This window comes from Athene noctua, chromosome 6 (assembly GCF_965140245.1).
Source record: "Athene noctua chromosome 6, bAthNoc1.hap1.1, whole genome shotgun sequence".
Taxonomy (NCBI): domain Eukaryota; kingdom Metazoa; phylum Chordata; class Aves; order Strigiformes; family Strigidae; genus Athene; species Athene noctua.
Window position 1 is genome coordinate 22,095,797 of NC_134042.1, and position 23,035 is coordinate 22,118,831.

Below are 23,035 nucleotides of genomic sequence, written 5' to 3' on the forward strand. Positions count from 1 at the left end.
GGCTATTGATCCTAAAATTGCTGGGATTTTCGAAGGAGACTGCTTGTTTGTTCTGTGCTGTTGTCACTGAAGTGGTTAAAACTTTGTTTGTTTGTTTTGGTTCTGAATGGCTCTTAATGGATTAAGCTTTCCAGCTTTCACCAAAGCTGAAACTGTTTATTAAAGTATCAAGATATAAACTAACCTCTGAGAATTTTAACAAACTATATGAGGCCATGCTGTCCTAATGACCTATCCATGTGGATCCTTTTGAAGGCTTTGGTGTGTTTATTTTTGCAACTCTTACCATACCGAATTATTTTAGTTGTTTTGGGAAAACAAGTCTACATGAAGTTGGACATTATAATGAAATAAGGTGGTTTTTTTCCCTCAGATTTTACATAGGTGCTCTAGGTAATTCAGCAAATCATCATCATATGTACAGAATACTGCAATGAAATATTTATAGTGTTTTATTGGCACAAAATGTTTTATTAGTTATGATATCTGCTACAAAAGTGACCAGAAGAAATCTTCAGTGGTATTTAACCCAATAGATGAGCCCTGTTCTAAAAAGTCACCAATCTAAAAAGCCAGAGTGAACATGGATAGGGATATTCTAGAGCCTTTAAGATTAGTACATTAGATTTGTTGGTTTTACAACCAGATTTAACCAAGTTTTCAACAGAAAAATTTAAAAGGCTATCTCAGAGTAACACAATAACCTACTGGACATAGAGTTGATGGAGAATGTAATTCACAAAACAACTTATTATGGGAGAACAAGCATAATCCTTTAATTTCCAAATTTTATCAGGTCCACATTTTTATTGTGCTACCAAGTATTACTCTCATTTCAATGTCAGTAAGAGGTTACCTTGTTGTAAAACCGGCTGTTTATTCAAACAGGTAAACACTCTTCAAAAAATGTTGAGGAATGGCTTTAACTTCAAAGTTCTCAATAAAAAATAAAGAAATAGTAAAATCCAGGTGTTTGGTTTTTTTTGGTTTTGTTTTTTTTTTTTCAGGTGGAGGTGCAAGATATTAGGACATCAGCATTCTGTTCAAAGAGGCTGACATTAGACTTCTTTGTTTTATGCTTTTGCACAGTACATGTTACATGGAGCCTAAAAAGAGGGGAAAAAAAAAAAAAAAGTGCATAATGGGAAATCTGAATCTCAACATCTATTGCTATTTTAAAGATTAGTATTGCTATCTAGTCCCAGCTAGAGGTAGTCTTATACCGGCCAACATCCAGGCACACAGTATTTATCTCAGAAAATGTCACTGTAATAAGTTAAAAAAGATCATGTGAAGTTAAGAAGAGATTCATGTTCATGGGAAAAGTTATTTGATGTCAATTGCTCAATGAGATTCTAACTATTTTCAAAAAGTACTTCACCTTGCTTGGTGTGTCTATTTCTAATCTGCAGTGAATTCTTTTACACTTACATGCCCTTTAATACCACATATGCATATTCATAGTATTGATTAAACAAGTTCAACTTCTGTTTCTCCTTACCTGTGTAGTTTTTCCTTAACTAGTTTTCTAAAACAGGAATCAGTAAATAATACATATCAATATTGGAAAACTGCATTTTTAAAATATGTACATATACAAAAGCTTTGGAATTCTGAAGAAACTCTCAAAGTCCTCTTATTAGCTAGTGTTAACTGAATTAACAAAGAGAAGTGTGGAACCTGGCATAAAACAAAGAGCTTTTGGATGAGACCATATTTGAAGAGTCACTGATTTCAGTGGAGGCTGATATGATGTCCCTTACTGTAGATCAGATCTCTCATACAGTCACTGGAGAAATAATTATCATTGTAATATTTCAGATCCTAATATTAGGAGATGCTGTTTGAGTAAGTGCAATGTATTGAAGTTACACTTTTTTTTTTTTTCTTGCATAGCAGTGCAGAAAGAAAAATTAATTACTCCTCAACATTTTCACTGAGGTAACATCATAGGAAGTCTTGTCCCAAGCTCTTAGTAAGAACATTTGAAAAAGTTTTTCTTCATTTAGGTAATTTTGATTTTAGATAAACAAGAAATATGAGCAACATCAGGAATTGCCACTGTTTCTCTGTCTAATTTCTATAAAAAGGCCATTTATTACAGATATCCCATTATAAACACTCTGGATGAAAAGTCTGAAACTGATGTAAGCCTTATGATCTAGTTTATGAAAAGTAGATAGACTGAAATGTCCATAAATAATTGCAAGAATCATGCAGCTTGCACAGTAAAAACAGGCTCTGCAGCTGAGGGCTCTAAAAAACTCATATTCTGTCTGAACCATTACACATAGATATGTGTAACTTTGAATGGGTTGCACATCCATAAATGGCACAAGGAATTGGAGGAGTAGAGTTTTGTAAATGTTATTCTCAAAACAATCTGAGTCCAGTGAGACAAAACACAAGTACAGTTACAAGATTGGGCCCATAAAGAGATGTTACATTATTGGAAAAATAGATTTAAACTACTTAATTTTCTTCCTACTATAGAAAGTTCCTTTGTTTTTAAGACCTTTTTGTGTCATTATACTAAGAAAAAAAGAGGTTCTATAACTTATTTTCCTTCACATCATTCTAATCTATTATCCAAGAATGTAAATATAAGTTGCTTTATTAATTTTATTTCATTAATCTACAGTAAAGGATGGAAAATACTGTGTTAACACTATCAATGACAATAGAAATGCTTTATGCACCTATGTATGTTTAAATACCTTTCTTTTTTTTTGCCACAGTTAGGAGTTACAGATTTTTACCTCACTTAAATTCAAAGTACTTTGAGAGAAATGTTTATCAGAGAGCAATCATAGGCTAGTAAAGGTAGTAGAATGGAAGAGTGAAGAAGGGAGTAGAAGTATAATCTGTAGTTCAAGCAAAATATTCCAAGCTTTCATTTATCTTTCTCTTGTTTCACAAAACCACAGAATGGTGTAGGTTAGAAGGGACGTCTGGAGGTCATCTTGTCCAACCCCCCTGCAGAAGCAGGGTCAGCTGGACCTTGTTGCCCAGATGCATGACCTGATGGCTTTTGAATATCTCCAAGGATGGAAACTCCACAACTTCTCTGCACAACCTTCATATGAAAGTTTTAAGTTCTTTAAAATACATATATTAAGATTTGCCTTCATATTAGTTTTCTAGAGGATTTCTTACCAATTTACACAATGTCAGAGTTTGTTACCATAATTCAATCAGCCCTCAAACTTTATCAGCCTTTTATTTGAGGTATGACTCAATTGTAGTTGGATGATGACTTTATTCAGAGAGAACTCAATAAATAACTAAGAAGCTTCTAAAGTATTTGAATCAGATATGTAGTATGTGTAGCTTGACTATGTCTTCTGGAAGGTGTATTGATACTTAAATCTTTTCATCCTAGGACACTCTTTCATAATCAACTGAGAAAAGAAGCCACTTGACCCCCAGAGCCAACAGAAACTACTTGTCATTCCCTGGTAGGATCAATGCTTATAAACAGTTGGGTTTTCTTGGAAATGCCCGCTGTGCCAGCTGGTATATTGCTAAGAGAACAGAGGTGGAGGAAATGGGGATGTAAACAAAGCTAATCTGCATTTACCTTTTAAGATGCACTTATAATTGAAGTAAAAATTAAAGAGTAAAGAGCATTTTAATGATACCTATAACATTACTGATCATAATAGCCCAAATTCAGAACCATGCTGTAGGTAAGGTACCTACTTCTATTAGTACCAAGCTGAAGCAGTGCATTTTTGTGAAAGAAATTGTCCAGGATATAGGAATACACACAATGTTTAAAGTTTACCGTAGTAGTTCTAACTCCTGCTCCCTCTCGTGTATTGGCAAATATATCACAGGGTGAGGACTATCTGTGTGATATACAGGTGCTCTTCTTTATATTTAGTTAATCTGTTTATATATAATGCTGTGTAAGATTGATTGTGCCTGTTTTCAAGTTAGTGTACTGGCACACGCTATGATCAAAATTACAGATGAAGAGCTTGAGAAAAATGGGAACTTCCACTGTGATTTAGAAGAAAATCATGACATACTGCTCTGCATTTTTTGCTACTTAGAGAGATTCTTACTTTCTGGTAGAGAACTGAATTGGGATCTCAGAATCCTGATTTGTACCAACTCAGTTGTCTTCTAAACTATTCCACTGTATTAGTGCAAGTGACAGTGAAAGCAAATGTGGATCAGTTCTTCAGCTTCTGTAGCTAACAACTCAAAGTATCACATTAAACCAGTCTTGATCCTGTGCTTTTCTGATCTACATTATAGATTGATCTGCAACTCCCCGGCATTACTAACAAGCACTATCTATGTCTGTTTTTAATTTGCACTTCAAAACAACTTTTACTTAATGAAAATCTTATTTATTATTTTGGATGAACTTTAAATTAGCAGATACAATAAATGCACGATATGTAATATTATGTAGGAATTCAGATAATAGAAAGTCATACCATGTCATACAAAAATCTTCATTTGAAATATTGATGTCAAAGATTAAAAGTCTTATTTTTCAGCATTTATATAAACTTGCAAGGTGAAAGTCTATCGTTCTTGAAAACCAAAGAAAGAGTTTGATGGTTGAGGTGAGGAGAGTGTTGGCTTTATTATGCATACTCCTGGTTTTCTCTTCAGTATTCAAATTGTAAGATGTTGCAGTCTCAGGTACTGTGTGCTAAATGCTTTTTCCCTGTTTGCATAATCTAACAACACATTCATATTTTGGGGGAGGTGGGAAAAGAAAAAGATGGAAATAGACCTTTCTTGAAACAGACTGCCTAGAGTGGTGTCTGTGATGAAGTGAGTTGGATTTCAATTTGGTAGGTAAGCAAAGAATCTTTCCTTCAAGGCTGGGTAATGTATTAATGGTATCCAGTCAGATATTTGATTGAGTTGTTTCCCCACTCAGAGAGCTGCCAGTGGTCATGTTAACTATATTCAGTTACCGATTACAACATTTGCCATGCTCACTGGAAAAAAAAAAATCCCTTTATACACTGCTAGACTTCTTTGTTTTGTTTAATTTTCCTACCTGACCTATTGCAGTCAATCAGGTAGCAGTTTCTTAGCTTATTAGTCTAAAAGTATTCCAAGCTCTATTTGGTTTACTGTTCTTGCTTAGCATATACAAGGATAGGAATATTAGTCTGGCAAATAAGATGCATAACAATCTTGATTTTACTGTATTTCATTTCTGAGATAAATTTCCTGTGTTTCTTCTTAGGAACACCAGAAATTCCTAAAAAATAGTTTCTTAGATGGTAGAAATCCTGTTTTATTTTGCTAGACAGAATGTGTTTCCTGCGCTCATGAGACTTGGTTGGGACACATAGAGGAGAGACACAGACACAATAGAAGTGAGACACAATTTCATCAGCATATATGCAGGAAGACAGTTAATACTGTTTTCCCAATCACCAACACTTCAAATTTTAGAAAACACCTTAAGTCCTCACAAGCAGAAATGTCTGTCGAACCCTTTCTTCTCATCATACAATTTTAAATGCAGCACCTTCCTCATAAGGGAAGAGAATATGGTTGAAGCTGTGTAAATCTACTTTTTTATAGTTCTGGCCATTGACTTCTACATGGAGGTGAGATCTCTTGTCACCATTCAGGCACTGGAGGGAGCAGGGCGTTCACTTTATCCTACTTCATGATGTTAGCAGACCACTCCTCAGGGTCCCACTGTGGTCAGTGAAGAGTGATGGACTCCTTCAGATGGTGTTTCAGGATATAGAAGTTAGACCCATGCTGTGAATCTTCTCTAAAGGAGCCACTTCCATTCCCTTCCCTCCTTAGTTCTGGTCAAGGAGTTTAGGAAAAGATGAGAAAAGTAAATATAATTCCCTAAATACTAGTGTAGTTGGTAAACCTTCTAGTGGAGTTAATCTATCATCTCCTGGTACCAATGATTAAATTATTACTAATTTTTTCCATTAGTAATACCTATGTCTTGTATCTAAAATGCTCTGAAGAAACTAAAAATCCTTACTTGAATGTTTGCCAGGCTCATCCGAGGTAAATACTGTGCAACTCCTAAATAAAACTCGTAGTCTTGTCAGACCTCTAGGCAACACAGAGATGCAATTCTAACATTATTTAGTCTGTATGGTGAGAGACTGGGGCATCAAGCTTGCTGGTGCAGTTTCAAAAGGCTCTCAGAAGACAGTAAGAGTCAAGTGGTTTCTGGAAGCTATCAGCAAACAGGGAAATAAAAATTAGGAGAAGGGAAACAATTTACTTTTTTCATCCTTCATCTGCTCATACATGTCTTCTGGTTATCAGTAAAGGGATAGCTAAGCCAGAAGGCAATTCTTCTCTATCTCTTCATTGTCCCTGTTCTGATCACAATGTATGCAACATTTTCGACTAAGAAGGCATATGGGAAAATTGGGTTGTTTACTTAACTACCAGTGGAAGATGGTACATATGACAGAAATCAAAGCTACACATCAAGATTAAGGGCTAAAGTTTATGTTTACATTTTAAAGGACAATTAGACACATTTTTGTCTATGAAGTCAATTAGTGTGACTATCCACATACAGGAAGAAATAGATTAAATGGCAAAGCATAGGAAACACCATGAAGAAGTTTTACCTTAAAGATTCAAAATCAGTGGACACATACCAGTAACTTCACGTTGAAGCAGTGTTGTCCTGGTAGTGAAGGTATCAGCTGTAAATTTTGTGAATTTCAGGTCACTAGTTCAGATGTTCAGTGGAATAAGTGTAGAAATTCATGTGAGGATTTTTTTTGTAGTGACATCTGATCATGGCAACAGTTCATGTCTATGTATATATACCTGTTGCTTATTTGACAATTTTCTGAATAAACTAATAAAAATTAACCTATCAAAGGTATGTTTCTATGAACATTACAAAACTAGTGTAATTTATGTATACAAATGTCTCTCTGGTGCTCATCCTATATTTTTTTTTAAATATACTATCACCAAGAGATCAAGTTAACTTTAATTGTATCACTGTATAAGAATAACTTTAACAATATAACAGTATTTTAATATATATATATTTAATCTTTTCATATTGCTATTCCTCTTTGACTTTGGCCATTGCTGGCTCTGGTCTGAGGTTACAGAGTACATGTAAGCTCATAGTTGCCTTTTAATTTTGTGGCCTTGAGCCTTTGACCCAATGTGGTATTTGGTGTTCACTAGATTGAGATTAAATGGACCAAGCACTTGTACATAAGACCCAGACCCTGACCTTAAATATGTAAAATGAATTGTCTACCAGCTATCATATTGTTATGACCAGACAGTATCTCCTGAGTAGAATGAGCAGCAAAAAAATCAAACCACATTTTATAAGCACTTATGTGTGCCTAACAGCTTCCTTTTCCATTGCAGGGTTCCCCTTTGTACCTTTAAAATTATTATTATTTTTATTCAAATAGGTTATTTCTTTGACTTTCAATCAATCACAATAAAATTTGATTACACACATTGGCTCTCAGAAAACAATTATAGGTCACCGTAGGCACCTCAAGCCATTTGTTCTTCATCATGGAGAAGGGATAGTTTAAGGACTTGTTTCTGACAAGTTGTTTTTCATTCTTCTGCCCCCCCCATTTTCACCCTCCCCAAGTATTTTCTCAGCAAAGTAAAAACACCAGGATATAATATAAAATAAAAATAGAAGTGATATAAGGGTTGCATTTTATAGCTGTATTTGAGTACATTTCAAATGAATGTTTGTTAAACAGGGGGAAAAATCAGACTAGCATTGTCATGATTCTAAGAGAATTAGGTGATGCAGGAACAGGAAGAATCTGAGTAGCTTGCATTTAATTAGCACTTACTGGTACAAAATAAATTAGACAGATTTGTCTTGTTTTATGAGCAAGATCCTGTTTTTCTATTTCGTTTTCTTTGTGCTTTTGGTAAGGACAGATCTGGCTCTTTGGATACTAAATAGGCAACTAATTCAATTGGTGCTTTCTCCTAGGGTCTGCTTGCAAACCAGTGCCAGGCTCACAGGCTCTTTGTGTACTGCCCTCCCTGCATGTGTCTGTGCTCCCCTGGCTAGTCAGTTTTTTTGTCTCTGATGGTTAATAAGCTTTGAGCCTAGTAGTCAAATGTGGTGGGAACGGGGACAAGACGAGGGTCCTTAGTGAAGGTGTTTGTTGTTAAATAGAACAATTCAGCTGTCTCTTTAGAAAACTTGACAAAAGGAAATGCTCCCTGCTGAAAATTTTCTTAGCCTGTTGCACAAAAGATGAAGTTTGTTTAAGAAATTGCTGCTAAAGAAAGCGTCAACCCATTAAGGTAATTATATGGAACCTGTGCCGTATAACAGCTTAATTGATGTTAATGTTTGTCTAATTGGTGATTGGGAGAGTGCAAAGGACTAAAGGTCTTCATAGCACTTTCAGTCATGGCTCTGAAAGGGGTTCTTCTGGTTTTCACAGTTATAACAATGCCTGCGCGTCTTTCTCAGATTACGCCTTGTTTTCAGCCCCTTACAGCATTCTGCTCCACTACTTAAAGCGTAAAATAAGGGTGAAGAGCCATTGTCTAATGCAGCCTTTTTCAAAGAGTGTTTCTGACAGGGATTGTTCTAGGAATCAGGCAGGAGAGAAGGGAGTGCGAGAGGTGAAAGCCACTATCACCCACTTGTGTCACATCCCCAATGAGCGGCAAGAGCCGCCTAATTGCTGCGTGTTGGGTTTTTTTTTTTTTTTTTTTTTGGTGTTGTTTTTTTTTTTTTTTTACCTCCAAACGCCCATTCTCTTAAACAAGATCCTTGCACCAGTGCCACATGTTCCTGTGGAATCTATCAAACAAAACAAAACAAAAACCCCACCCCAACCTTGCTGACATTTTAAAAAATTGGCATAAAAAGAACTGTTACGGAAACTTACATAACCCACCAAAAAACAAAAACAAAACAAAAAAAAAACCACACACAAAAAAAAAAAAAGCGGGGAAAAAAAAGCCAAAACAAAAAAAAAAAATCCCAGGCACTCTAATCCAGAGTATGTGTGTTTCAGATTGCATACATCAGTATGCATACAATTCTCATATGACACATGACATAAATAGAAAATTATTAACCAGAGAAATGGTAGGTGTAAACTACCTGTTAAAAGAGAATTCTCTTGTAACCTGCCTCTCCTACCTTGTTCCTCCAGACAAAATGACATGCCAGTGGCAGTCCTGTCGTGGAGCTCAGAGGCTTTCTATGTTTTGCTTACTCAGATGAAATGAGAAAGTGAAGCACCCAGTAAAGTCATTTTCCTTTGCTTTTCTTGTGTTTGCGTATGCACAGACACACACACGATAATTTTCTCTCCTCCTGCTCCAGAGTTTCAGTCCCAGGCTTTTCCGTTTTAATTTTTTACATTCCTACATTTTAAGAGAGTGTTATTTTTATATTTGTTCCCTTCTTTTCTAAACACTAGTACTCAGAGTATATTCATCCACTGTCCTAATGAGGAAATGACGACTTTTATCAACCTTATTAAACATACACCCAGAAGATATCCATTTTAATAAGAGGCCAATTACTAAGTGTGTCTTCAGTTAGAAGGAACGTAGCTTTTACCTTGTTCTTTGGCTCTCCATGTCTCTAATTAATTGAATCTTGAAATCGTTGGACTTTCAGCTTAAGAGAAGACTGAAGAAGGGAACTTAACAACACTGCCTATTCCTTTATGTCTAGAAAGGGCTATAAAAAAAAAAAAAAACCCAACCAAAAAAAACCCAACACCTGTAATGCTAAAAGACTCAGGCTTTTGTCTGTTTCTAATATTACTTTTCTGCCTAATTGCCATCACTGCCACGTACATTAGGCCCTTTTTCAGCAGGGTTAAAACAGGGCCAGTGATGAATGGAAAACTGATTGTACTGCTGTCAAACTTGAATGTGAGGCTTATTCTGGAGATAGAAGTATGAGGAAAAGGACAGAGAATTGCACTTCATTAAAGCTCTACCAAGCTGATTGGAGTGGAGGAGGTAATTGAGATTTAAAGTGGCATTCCCATCACACTGTCCCTTTTTCAACTTAACAACTGTCATTCAAGCCACATAGGGCAACAATTGGCCAGATTTCCCAGCTCTTCTGAGTAATAAAACAGACACTCACCTTCTGGCTATTCGTTTTACTTACTTTGTTCTAATTTCCAATTCATGTGTCATTAGTGAACGAAGATTGACAAGAAATAGCTTTGACCTCACAGATTTGACCTTCAACCTCGGAGACCCAACTCTAGACTGAACATAGGTTGGAATATGCTAAGAAACACCTTTCCTTTGCACAAGAATGAATGGCAGTTTTTTTCATCATTGTACCACCCCCTGCTTGCCACTACATTTAGACTATGAGACATGTCAACTGCCTGTCACAATTACAATAGACACAGCAAACCAGAATTTTACCCAAATCCAAGGGGAACTTCCTGAACAAAGAGTAAATTTTACTGCACAGATTTTGGAGACCTCCAATTTGTGCAGGCATAATGAATGCAGCCTACAGACAAATAGGTAGTTGTTAATTATCCCAGCAATTTCTTTTTTTAATGTGCTAACAACACAGCATGCTAAGCCTTCATATCTTACACTGTTACCTGATGATCTCATCACATTTGTAAAGATGGTAATCTGAAGGAAGGCATTATTATTGCAAGTGTTCATGACAATAAGTTACATCGGAATAGTCTATGTATTTTTTATAATTTAATAACGTGTGACAGAATAAAAATAAATTCTACTACACCTTTCACAGTGGACTGAAGTTGTCTACCTGTATAGTACTCCTTTTGGAGTAACTTAAGATTTTTTTTTTTTTTACACAATTATCCCAAGGCTTGTGTATACTAATTTAGTGTCATATTACTTATCAGAGCATTTTGAGGATGAATAATAACCACAGGGCAAGACCTATGACCTTAATAAGAACCTTCAACGAATTTTAGAGTAATTTGTGCCTTTTGCATAGGGGTCTTTTAGAGCTCTGCTGTTCTGAACAGAAACTTGATCCCAGTGAGTCTATTGTACTTAGAACCCTGTTTTTGTTCCTTCATATTTAGTGAATAAATATTTGGATGGTCCTGGTATTAAGCACCAATAAACACAATAATTGAATATACCCATTCTTTGTTGTCAGGTGTTTAAGAAGTTGATTGAGGTTTTTTGTTTTGCTTTGTTTCATTTTCTAAGATGAAACATTTTGGAAACACAGGCAGGCTTCCTTACTGCATTGACTTCACTTTAATGAAATGTGCAGTCATTTCTCTTTTTCTTTTTCCCCTATGTAATATTCATTCTTCTATGCATAAAGAAAACAACATGGGCAGGTTACTGCATTGACTTCACTCTAATGGGAGACACAGTCATTTTGTTTTCTTCTATAATATTCTTTCTTCTATTATAAAATATATTTGCATAGCTCATTGTGTTGCTCTGTGTTTTCTGAATTCCCCATTCATACCACTGAAGAAAAAAAGAATAAAATGTACTCTATTTTCTAACAGAAGGAGGTATAAACTTTTGTGAAGTCTCACAGTTGTCACCACGTCATTTATAAATACTGTTACAATCCTCTACCTTCCTAAAATTTAAATACAATTCAAAGAACCGGCTTCTATTGAAAGGATACTATTAGCATATAAATACTACAGAATCATTTTGGAATAGAACACATATCCAGAGTATGACATGGTAAAGAATTTACTCATAATTATAAAAACCATGAACTCTATTGAGTGTATAGTACTGGTCTTTGTTGAAACCATGTTACAATTGTGTGAGAAACATGCTTTTGTGTTGATGAAAATAAATTACTTTACTATCACTCTGCTTTGTTTGTCAACTTAATTATTACACAGTTAAAATACTGCTTTGCATTAGTCAGAACAGAGCATTTTCCTTTTATATAGTTTCTTTTTCCCAGGGGTAAATTTTAATGCCCTGAAAGGTCAACAGAGGTCAGGACTTCTTGACTATATCTCAACAGTGCATTTCTGGTCATCAAAAGAAATAAGCCTCTGACCACTGGTAGCTGCTGTAAGGGTTTCTTTTATCCTGCACCTGTGACAATTACCCTGTGTTAGTGAAGCTAACAGGAGTCAGGTTGTAGGTTAAGGGTCAGGGCACTGTCAAGAGGAAGTTATTCTTCAGTCCACTAAATCTGTTATCATTTTCATCTAATGTGACATCCATCTGTCAATCAGGGAATTTAGGCAATTGTCTTATTCTAAGTGCTGCACTTTATGCCTCAACCAGCTCACATTTTACTGCTTTTCCTATAATTACATTTTTCTACCTCTGAAAACCCATCTGCAAAATAAACAGGGAAAATCTTACTCAATCATTTTGAAGATCCAGGCTTTTTATGTTAAAAGCTGTTTCACTTACAAAATTGAGTGATTTCTCTGCAAAGTTTTATATTCATTTAATTTTCATTGTGATAGCTTTTTAACACATAGAAAGAGAATAAAGCTCCTGTAACTACATGGATATCAAAATAAGTTTTCATGTGAAACTGCCAAATGCGTTCCAGTCAAAAGGGATATGCTTCATACCCTTTAGACGTATGCACTTCTCAAACACCATGAAAATGGCATGCTATAGTGATGAATAACAAGGGTGAGTTTTTACAACGGACTTTTGAGGAATTAGAAGCTAGTATATAGTTGAATTGACTACAAATGAGCAAAGAATCCGAGTAACCCCATGTATAGCACCACAAAATGAATTTCCAAACTCTGTTAATTCTAATTCAGCTGCTCTTAAAGATGTGCTTAATTTCAACCATGTGAATAATGCCAGCCAGTTACCAAAACACTTATATAAATGGAAAGGCATATAAAACATAGGTGTAAAGGTAAATCTTCTACTGAATATGGGTGAGATTGCTCATATGCTTCAGTTTAGACACACTTTTAATTGCTTTGATGAACAAGAATCTAAATACTTTGCCAAGCATAAAAATTATGGTGTGGTTATATGATGCAGTTGAGCCAATCTAACAGCTTGTTACCACTGAAAATGATGGTCCTGCTCCCCCTATTTCCTCCCCCTGCCTTCCCACCCCAGATTAGTTTTCTGCTGGGTTAGCAAATTTAATTGCCTCACCAAGTGGTTAGGCAAGCATGCAAGCCAGCGTAGGGACAGTGACAAGAGTATGTGGCTGGAGAGAATATTGGCAAGCTATTACATAGATCCAGTCCTGTAATTAAACTTTAGTTTCTCCTTTCACTTTTAGCAAAATTCCCCATTTAAAAAATTAAACTTAACCAATTTTCAGCTATTATCAGCAAACTCTCCAGGACCTGTGCTGCTATAATACCACTGATAGTAAAGGTGGTGGATATGAGATACACTTACAAATTCTAGAGCAGAATTTACGTCAGTAAAACATCAATAATTTTAATAGTAACTGGATTTTAGTATATTTTGTTAGGAGTACTTGAAAGAAGGCTAGGATCCTTATTCCTACATTACACGTGGGGAAACCGAGGCACACAAAGGGGAACAAAACCACCATAGAAAGTCAGAAATAGAATGAGAAATAGAAAAGGACTATAGAGTCTCTAAATCCATGTCGAGAGTCTGTGCTCTAGGCCATAGTATTCATATCAACTTTATGGGTCTATCTGTACATTAATGTCAGATGTTTAATTGCTTAAGAGCAAGTTGGTTTCCTTGCAGAACCCACAAATTCTTGCACTCTTCTACTCTTACCAGCATGGTTTCCTGTAGTCCACAGTCTTGCAAGCTTTCTATTTAGAGGATTCTCTCCAATTAATGAAGCTCTTCCTTTTTGTAAGATTTTACGGTACTTGTTTCCATCTAATTTCCCTTCCCTTCCCTTCCCTTTTCCCTCTTTTTCCTCTTTTCCCTCTTTCCCTCTTTTCCCTTTTATTCTCTTGTCTGTTGAGATATTTGAAAGTTGTCACATACATTCAACTTCATAGCACTTGTATTCAGAAAACCTTGTTTCACCCAGACATTTAATTCTGTTTCTTGAAGAAATCAGTGACTGCAGATGCCACCGTAGTCCCAGAATGGGGACAAAAAAAATTACTCATGCAAGAGAGAAGTTATGCAAAGCTGGGTGTGGAGAGGTATAGCTAATTTCAGTATCTTGTTCTGGTGGTGGTCAGACTTTGCCGAGTCATATACCTAGATGTGGAATTAGAGAAATACTTCCCATTTTCTCGACCGTATAAAAATTTCAAGATAAATAGTTGTCAAATTACTAGTCTACGTACATTTATGCTGTCTTAAATTTTCCTATGTGTCCCCTTCCCAGGGTACAAGTCATCTTTGATCCAAAAGTGTGTAATCCTGTCTAGTATGACCCTCTGCTCAAGACAGTAAGGTCTCAGTAGCTAACCATGGCTTGAGTCTTGAACTGTGGCTTGAGGTTGGTCCACCACAGTCCAGTCATCTTCGCCCTTCAGAACACATTCAGTGGAACATTTCAGAAGATATAAGTCTAATTTTGTATAAGGGAATTCTGATAATAATATGAGTAATCCCTATTAACATTGTTTTCTGTTTACAGAAATGCATTTTACAGTTTTAATATCCAGCCTGATACCTCTTAAGTGCTACATGTACTGCCTAAGTGCAAATAAAGTTATAGTTTCTTTGTATCTTTGGATAGTAATAGTTTTGAACTAATTTTCCATGAAATCTCAGTATTTGATATCCCTGAAATACCATTTTGACATCCTCTCATTCTATTTCTCTTTAATACTTATGAATAAATCAAAACAACTCTTGCTGTAACTCCTTTGGAAATGAGTAAATTCTATAGAGAAACCATTAATGCCGAGCTGCATTGAGCAAATCCAATTAGGCAAATATAATTGTTTCCTGTGCTGAGGCAGTAACACAGTGTATGTTAAAGAGGGAAGCATAGGAATGATTTTGGTTTTGTTGGTTTTGATTACCTATGATTTGAGTTCAAGTATGTTTGACCTTTCAAATAGCAAAGAGAAAGTCCAGCAATTAGAAAGGAAGCTGCATTGGTTTTGGTGCTCAAGTTCTGCATATTCAGGGAAAAAGTATTGGAATATTTTCAAAACTTAAGTAGGGAAATGATTCCTGTAAAAGGAAAGTATGTAATCTGCAGTGGTCTAGAAACAATGCATTCTCCGAGGTTTTCAATATAGAAGCCTTCTTGTTCATTTGAGTCTACCACTGAAGCAATACAGACTAAAACAAGTTTTCATAAGTCAGTTATAGACAGCTGTAAAGTTAAGCTGTTGGTAATCTCTCTGCTGTTACATTATAGTTTATAAACAAAGACAGAGGACATAAAACCAAAGATGGTTTTGGAAGATATGCAGAAACCTGATAATATTTTCTGTTACTTAGTTAAGCAACCTAGGGAGGCTGCTATTGTAAACTCTTTTATTTTAGTTTTAGAACTAGAACAGAACAGAACAGAATGTTGGAAGGGACCTACAGTGATCATCCAGTCCAACTGCCTGACCACTTCAGGGCTCACCAAAAGTTAAAGCATATTATTAAGGGCATTGTCTAAATGCCTTTTAAACACTGACAGGCTCGGGGCATCAACCACCTCTCTAGGAAGCCTGTTTCAGTGTTTGACCACCCTCTTGGTAAAGAAATGCTTCCTAATGTCCAGCCTGAAATTCCCCTGGTGCAGCTTTGAACCATTCCCACGCGTCCTGTCACTGGATCCCAGGGAGAAGAGCTCAGCACCTCCCTCTCCACTTCCCCTCCTCAGGCAGCTGCAGAGAGCAATGGGGTCACCCCTCAGCCTCCGTTTCTCCCAGATAGACAAACCCAGAGTTGTCTGTAGCTCCTCATAAGACATGCCTTCCAGCCCTTCCACCAGCTGTTTTGCCTTCCTCTTCTAAGATGTGAGAATTTAGGTACAACAAAATAACCACAACAACTTATATCAAAATATAAAAACACTAATCCACTAACACAGGTATTTTTTCTGTTTGTAATTTCGAAATTACCACGTATTTTCTATGTATTTTGTACATCACTTTTTAATGGGTCTAACTTTAACAAAAGACTCTGATGTTTGGTAGACTAGTTCAAAGGAGTGACTAGTTTTAAAATAAAAGTTTGGAAGAGCTCATTCAAATTATTAAAACTTTCTGAACCTGGCAGTTGTTGGCTGCTGGAGCATAATCGCTTATACACACACATATATATTATTATGTGTGTATATATATATGTGTGTAACCAAAAAGAAGATCTATGCTAGGTCTTAGGGGCTGCAAAGTCATGAGGATAACTTTGCCATTGACATTTAAAACTGAGAAAGTGAAAAAAGGCACAACAAATATGAGACCAGTTCAGGAACACCATCTCGTGCTTAGCTTTGGCATTTTAAATATATATCTAATGATTCCTGTGGCTTGATGGAAAGCTCTTCTGCCTGTTTCCAGGGTCAGAAGAAAAGAATAATCTAGAAATAGTTATGCATTATGTTACAAAACCATATTTTAATTGGCATAGAAGGAATAATTAAAATACCATTGATATGCCTTTGTTGTTACCACCTCAGTGCCATATGACAACAGCTCTAAAGGCAGCCATTAGTATCTGCAGCACATCTGGCTACATTTCACCATCAGAAACTTTAGACCCACTGCATTTCCAAGTGATTGTTAGTTTAACACATTGTTTTCTAAAACTCTGTCTACCATGGATTTACAGAATAAGTCCCAGGTTCTGTATTAAAAATAGGTTAAAAAAGAAGTAAGGTTTTAGTGTATAAATGCTTCACAATCATCTACCATCATGCCATCATGTAACAATTGCCTTTGCTTTCTTTGATTTTCTACATTTAGCTGGTATTTGTAAATCCCTTAAGGCAGAGTCTGTGTCATTTTTGTTTGTTAATAGTGCATGGCCTAGAGTCACTAGGCACCAATAACAAGAATTAAAAATTAAAATTATCTCTGGCATAAAAAGATACTATTTATTATCATATGTTTGATTGGTGAAAGTTAATTCAAAATAAGATAGAAAGTGTTAGTGTACATTTTAATGACTCTCTTCATAACAAATAGTAAGAGCTTGGATTTCTAAGTAGTAAGGCTAAACAGTGAGAAAACAGCAGAAATTGCACGCAGTCTTTGAAATAGCTGAATCTTCAATGTTTTGTGATTACAGGTTCCTATCAGCCCAGCAGAAAACCATCAAATTAGATGGAAATAGGATATGCTATCAACTGCAAGTAGTCATCTTTTTATTAGCTCTGCAACAACCAATCAGTCACACCACAGTGTGCAACTGTAATGAAATATAGATTCCTTTTTTTTGTTAGAAGGAAAACCCTTCCATTTTATGACTACACAGTCCTTAGTAAGCAACAGATGCTGTTTTCAATAGCATTACATTCTTTATTTTTTCAAGTTTCTTTAGAGTACCAGACTGTCAGGTATGTGAGGCCTGAAAACCGAAGTTCTCTATTTGCAGAATGGTTGCACTATGTGTCTGATTTTCCTATCCTGTCATGATTGTGCGTTAGAGGCAAGATCTAGTAACGTAAGGGTAAGATATACTTTTCCCAATAAAAGTCTCTGTTGAGACTACAAGCAATTACAACAGTCATTATCTATTATAATGATATCTTTTTAATTTTGCAAACACCCAGCCATTAAAACAGGACTGAAACAAAATGTACTCATTTTACATGTGTCTGCTAATGGTTGTCCAGGGGTAAAAACCTTGAGGGAAAGGATTTTAAAATTACGTGAGAATTAAAGGGTTTCAATTACTTGAAATTTTCATAATGAAGAAATTAACTCCCACTGCAAACAAGCTTGGGCAGCTTAACTTTAGGAGCTTCAAGTCGTAAAGTGGCTAGACTTGGGTTTCAGAAATCACAAAGGAAGACCTAGACAACCACAAATCTTGTAAGTCCTCTTATTATGACAATTCCTTCTTGTTTGACTTCTGGTGGGAGGAGAAGTACATCCCATTTCTGTGGCTCAGTGGTCTCCCTGCCAGTATGACTTTTTCAATTTAGGTACAGTAGAAGCACATTACAATGGCTGAAAATCCCTCCTTTTAATTTGGAATGGACATTAAAGAGGCCTAAAACTTCTCTGGTATCCACCAAGTAAGATTCAGTTCACCTCCTATTGACAATGTTCAATGTGCATTTTATGCCAGCCATTTAGGGTTTTTCTGTAATCAGTGGAGAATAAAATTATTCCAAAGAATAATTCATTCATCTGGCTTAGATCCTGCATGGGGAAAGAATGAATTGTTCTCTAGACATTTGTAGCCCTGCACTTCTGTAGAGGGAGAGTTGACAAATTGCTTAGACAGTTTAAAGTTGTGAGATTAATCCTGCCCATCACTCCCGACACATACCCTTGAAAGATAAATTTCAACTCCTTGAACTCAGTAGGATTCAAGCATCTAAATAATTTTTAGAATTTTGTCATTCATCTTAAAATCTACTAGTTTTTCATTTGTATGAACGATTGCACTGTTTTATCTCACAAAGGTACTATGAATTTAAATGCAGTAAACACTGTGAAGCAGACAGTAATCATTAACATTGAGATCAGATACCATGTATAAATTCTTAATCACTGGTATTTGGAAGCAATAAAAATAAGGTTATATCTTTTAGTGATTACTGAATAGCAGAAATAAGTTGGTTTTGACTGGTGGCTTCATAAATCAGACCTGTGTGCATTTAAAATAATTGATCCCTTTTGGGTCTAAGCAACAGCTGTTTTCTTGACATGGTAAGGAGGCTGTGTTAATACAGGCTTTCTCTGAGCCTTTGTGATTATCTTCTAATGATCACTCTTCCTATGACTCATGAGTGAAGGCATTTGTGCACAGATGATAGATATCTATTAAACATTTACTTCTAGACAGTGTGCTACTTCTCATTATTTAATCAATGCTTGAAAATTGACTTGTGAGTGCACTGGCAGAAATAATTTCCACCTATACAAAGATGTCACTTAAGAGGAAAAGTTTCTATTAAGTCAAAATTTCCTGTGTTGTCCCAGTTATTTTTGCTGTGGAGTAAAAGTTGGTGTCATCTTCATCCAAGGAAAATGGATTTTTGGTTGTAATACTGAATACAGAAAATTTGCATGGTAGTCAGGAACTCCTGTTTATCAGGAGTCCAGAGACACAAGGTCAATATTTTGTTGCAAAGTTTGGGAGTCAATTTTCTCTTCTCCTTGCCATTGTTTACTCCTCTGTTACTTACAATTTTCAGTGGAATTCTAGTAACCCTTCTTCTTAAGAGACAATCAAATTTTTTTTAGGCTGGCCAAGCACTGGAGGACTGGTAGATAAGGAACATGAGCCTGGGTCCTCTGTATAACAATTGGGTTGCCTGACATGCAGCTTACCAGCTCTTCTCTTACTTCCTTTTCATAGTCACTTTGCAAAGGTTCTGATTTATTCCTAAGGTGCAACAAGAAAAATCTTGTAAAATTTCATGGGACAGAAAAAAAACCCCCCAAAAAACCTACTAGTTTTAACACTAGTTAATTCAAATCATTAAATATTAAGGGATTAGTTTTTCGCTCAATAACCTTCACATGATTGTTACAATGTTATCCTCACATCATTCTTGAAAACAAACAGTACTTTCTGTAACCATTTCTAATATGTTATTTTGATGTGTTGAATCAAGATTATTGTTCATTAAGGAAGAGAAATGCTAATTCAAAGTCTGCTCCTGAGCAACAGTCTCTCTAGGAGACACCTGCAGAGAACTTCAAATATTATTCCGTAACATGTGCAAGTCTTGTTCTGAATTTAGGTATGCATATACCTGGGGTATTATTTACTCAGTGAAGCTCTACACTTATTTTGTCTCATTTGAACTCACATTTATTTAAAAGAGGACCAGTAAATTTCCTACACAAAAGGATAAACCTCCATATTTCAAGCTTTCATAAATTTAACTTTAGTTACAAAGTAGAAAATAAAGTATGGTTCCAAACAGAAATAAAAGAACTATAGATAGTTTTTTAAAAAATCCATTTATCCTTCCATGTTGCTCCTCTCTATATTGGCTGAATTATTTTTTAAAATTCTGTACATTCTCTTCATAATCCTACAGGAATTCCACTGCTACTGCATTTACCACCATAGCACAGTTGCAAAATTCCAAAAGGTCTATTTTCTTCCATTTAATGTAGCAAAAAGAAATCTTGCCTGAATACAAAACATATCTGTTTTGATTATGCAAACTGTTGTGTGTAATTTTGCATCTTCTTTTTATATCATCATGTCCATTGAATCCATTTTAAAGGGAAATCATTTTCTAGACTAAAATGTTATCCTAAGAGCAGCTCCACTTTTGCTGACATGATTATGATTAGGAAATGTAGATCACTGCATATGAATACATTAGAAAAGAATTTTTCTGATCTAAACTCTACAAGAGAACAAAATATACCACAAATAAATAATCAAGCCGCTTTTATAAGTTTAAAAATAAGTCATGCATTGCAAAGTTTAAAAAAAAAGTAGCCAGTTTGATCTGAAAAATAACATATCTAATTTACAGCAAAGAGAATCCAACAACATTGTTTTTTAATTGGGTAGTAGAAGTGCTAAGGTGACAGGACTGAGAACAGGTAAATCATCTAGGAATAGAAATGCTCTAAGACAGAAAGCCAGCTGGTGTAGTGCTTCCTTTGTGTCAGTGATCCATGTTGCATTCTGTAATAGGGACTGTTCAGACAGTCTGTTGCACAGCTGTTCTTCCTTAGAAACAAACAGCCAGGTCTGTTAGTGGTATCACTCTGCAGGTATTATAATGACAGTAGGGTTTTTTTGTTTTGTTTTGTTTTGTTTATTTTCTTTGAAAGCGGTATTCATCTTATTGAAGAGGAGCAGTTTCACAGGGATATAAATTAGAGTTGCTTTATGTTGCCGTCCATATTGGATTAAGTACTTACAATGTGGCTGTAGAAGGAAACTGTTGGAGGCTGTCTATTTTTCAATTTCTTTAATGTTGCTATGATTTTGTTATATATGAGTCATAGGAGGATTATTTTGGTCAAAAATATTACCTGATATTAGAATTAATTCATAAAATGTCTATACCGACATGATTTTATCAGAAGAGTTTCATTTTCAAGGCCCAAATTTGGTTTCTGCTCCACTTGCTGCTGCAGTGGTGCAAGGAGATAGGGAATTCCCAAAAGACACATTATGATGCTTTTCAAACTTACCAAGCATATCCAGAAGAAGCTGCAGCTAGGATAATTCCATTCTCTAGCTCTTCCTATGCATAAGACTGATCCGGATTGTGGGCTGCCAGCTATTAGGGCAGGTTTAGTCCAGCAGTCCAAACCTTTTTAAGAAAATTGGCAATGTTCTACACTCTAAACACTGTAAAGTTATTTTCCTCTAAAGCATAGAATCGAATCATAAAGGATCGTAAATATTTTTAAAGTCACAAATGAACTATGTCACACCACTAATTAGCTGATTATTTTAAAAACAAACACAAAATTAATTATGCCTGCTAGTGAGAGATTTTTTCCCCCCACGTAGTCCTTATGGAAGGAATCTGGAGAAACAAATTGTGATGATGTTGAATAACGGTATTCTGGGACTGGGTTGACACTGAAGTAGTCATGTCTGTGTGTAAAATAAAACTTAAAATGATACTGAAATTTTGGTCTATGCTGGGGATGAAATAGGAATGTGTTGAGTTGAAATACAAGGTGACAGGGGTGATACTGGGTTTAAAATGCTCTGGAGGCAGAAATAGCAGAGACGTTATTAGGACTGAAAGGAGTTATGGAGTGGTACATACCAGGGATGCTATTCCCAGCAGTGACTACCAGGGTTTATCCACAACTAGGTGAAGTTGCTGTTTAATGTTTTTTTTCTTTGCTTCAATGTCACTAATAGCAGGCAGGATGTCTTTGCTGCCATCCTTTTGCCTCACAGCTTCCGGGCAAAAAGAAATGACTGTGTAGCCTCAATGCCAGACTTGTGCCAGAGGCACTGCTAAGTGGATGCTTGTGCTCCTTTTATCCAGTGCTCAGTAAGGGAGGAAATATAGTTGCCACAATCTAAGCCAGCTAAACTGTAGGTGCTAGAACAAATGAGAAGGGTTGCCAGTACAAGCTGACCCGTCCTTACTGTACGTTGTTACCCCTGTTTACACAAGCAGGTATGTCTAACTTGTTGAATGTAGTTTTTGAGTGCTAGAATTTATGCCACAGTACAGACTGGTGTCTGAATCCAAATTCTGAGGCTTGTTACTATGCAGGCAGGAAACAATTTCCCAGGAGAAACACCAGATTAAGGGTATTTGCAATGTAACTGCAAAACTTTCAGTTTCCATCTCCAAGTGATATATGTGTATCTGTTCCTAGTTTCACTAAGCTACACTTACATGTACGCCCAAAGTGCCTCAGGATCTAGACCCAGGAACCCAAATGAATGTCATGACCAAAAAATTCAAAATGTGGGATTTAGCAGGACTCTCAGTTATTATTGTAGCAAATTTCTCTGCAAACATTTTAATTAAAACCAGATTGCAGTTTGTGAAAAAGTTGGAGGCTTTGAAGAATCAATTCCATGATCAAAATAAACAGCTGTTAGGTACGCCAACATAAAAAGAAGTCCCTTATTCTATTGCATTTATTATGATAAATTTTTTGGCAGAAACAGGACAACAAGGATACAATATCTCACATGGTGACAGTGCTAAATTGTCATTAGCCAGATAGGAGAAATCATTACTGTTACTTTCTGAAGTGAGAAATTAGGGATGTAATCCAAAACCAACTGGAGCCTGAATGATGCTATTGTGATCAGCACACAGAAAGGAACTCAAGGTACAAAGTTTCAGAGTGACACTGATTATTTTGCAGATTCAATCAAAACAAGCTATAATATTAGGGAAATTTTGGAGGGTCATGAAGGAAGGGAAGAAGAGAAGGTTGGTTATTTCTTTTTGGTTTAAGAAGTGTTGTTTTAAGAAGAAAGTGTTGATAGATGAATAGGATTATTTTTTTCTCCCAACTTGCCTAAAGAAGTAAGTACCATTGTTTTAAAC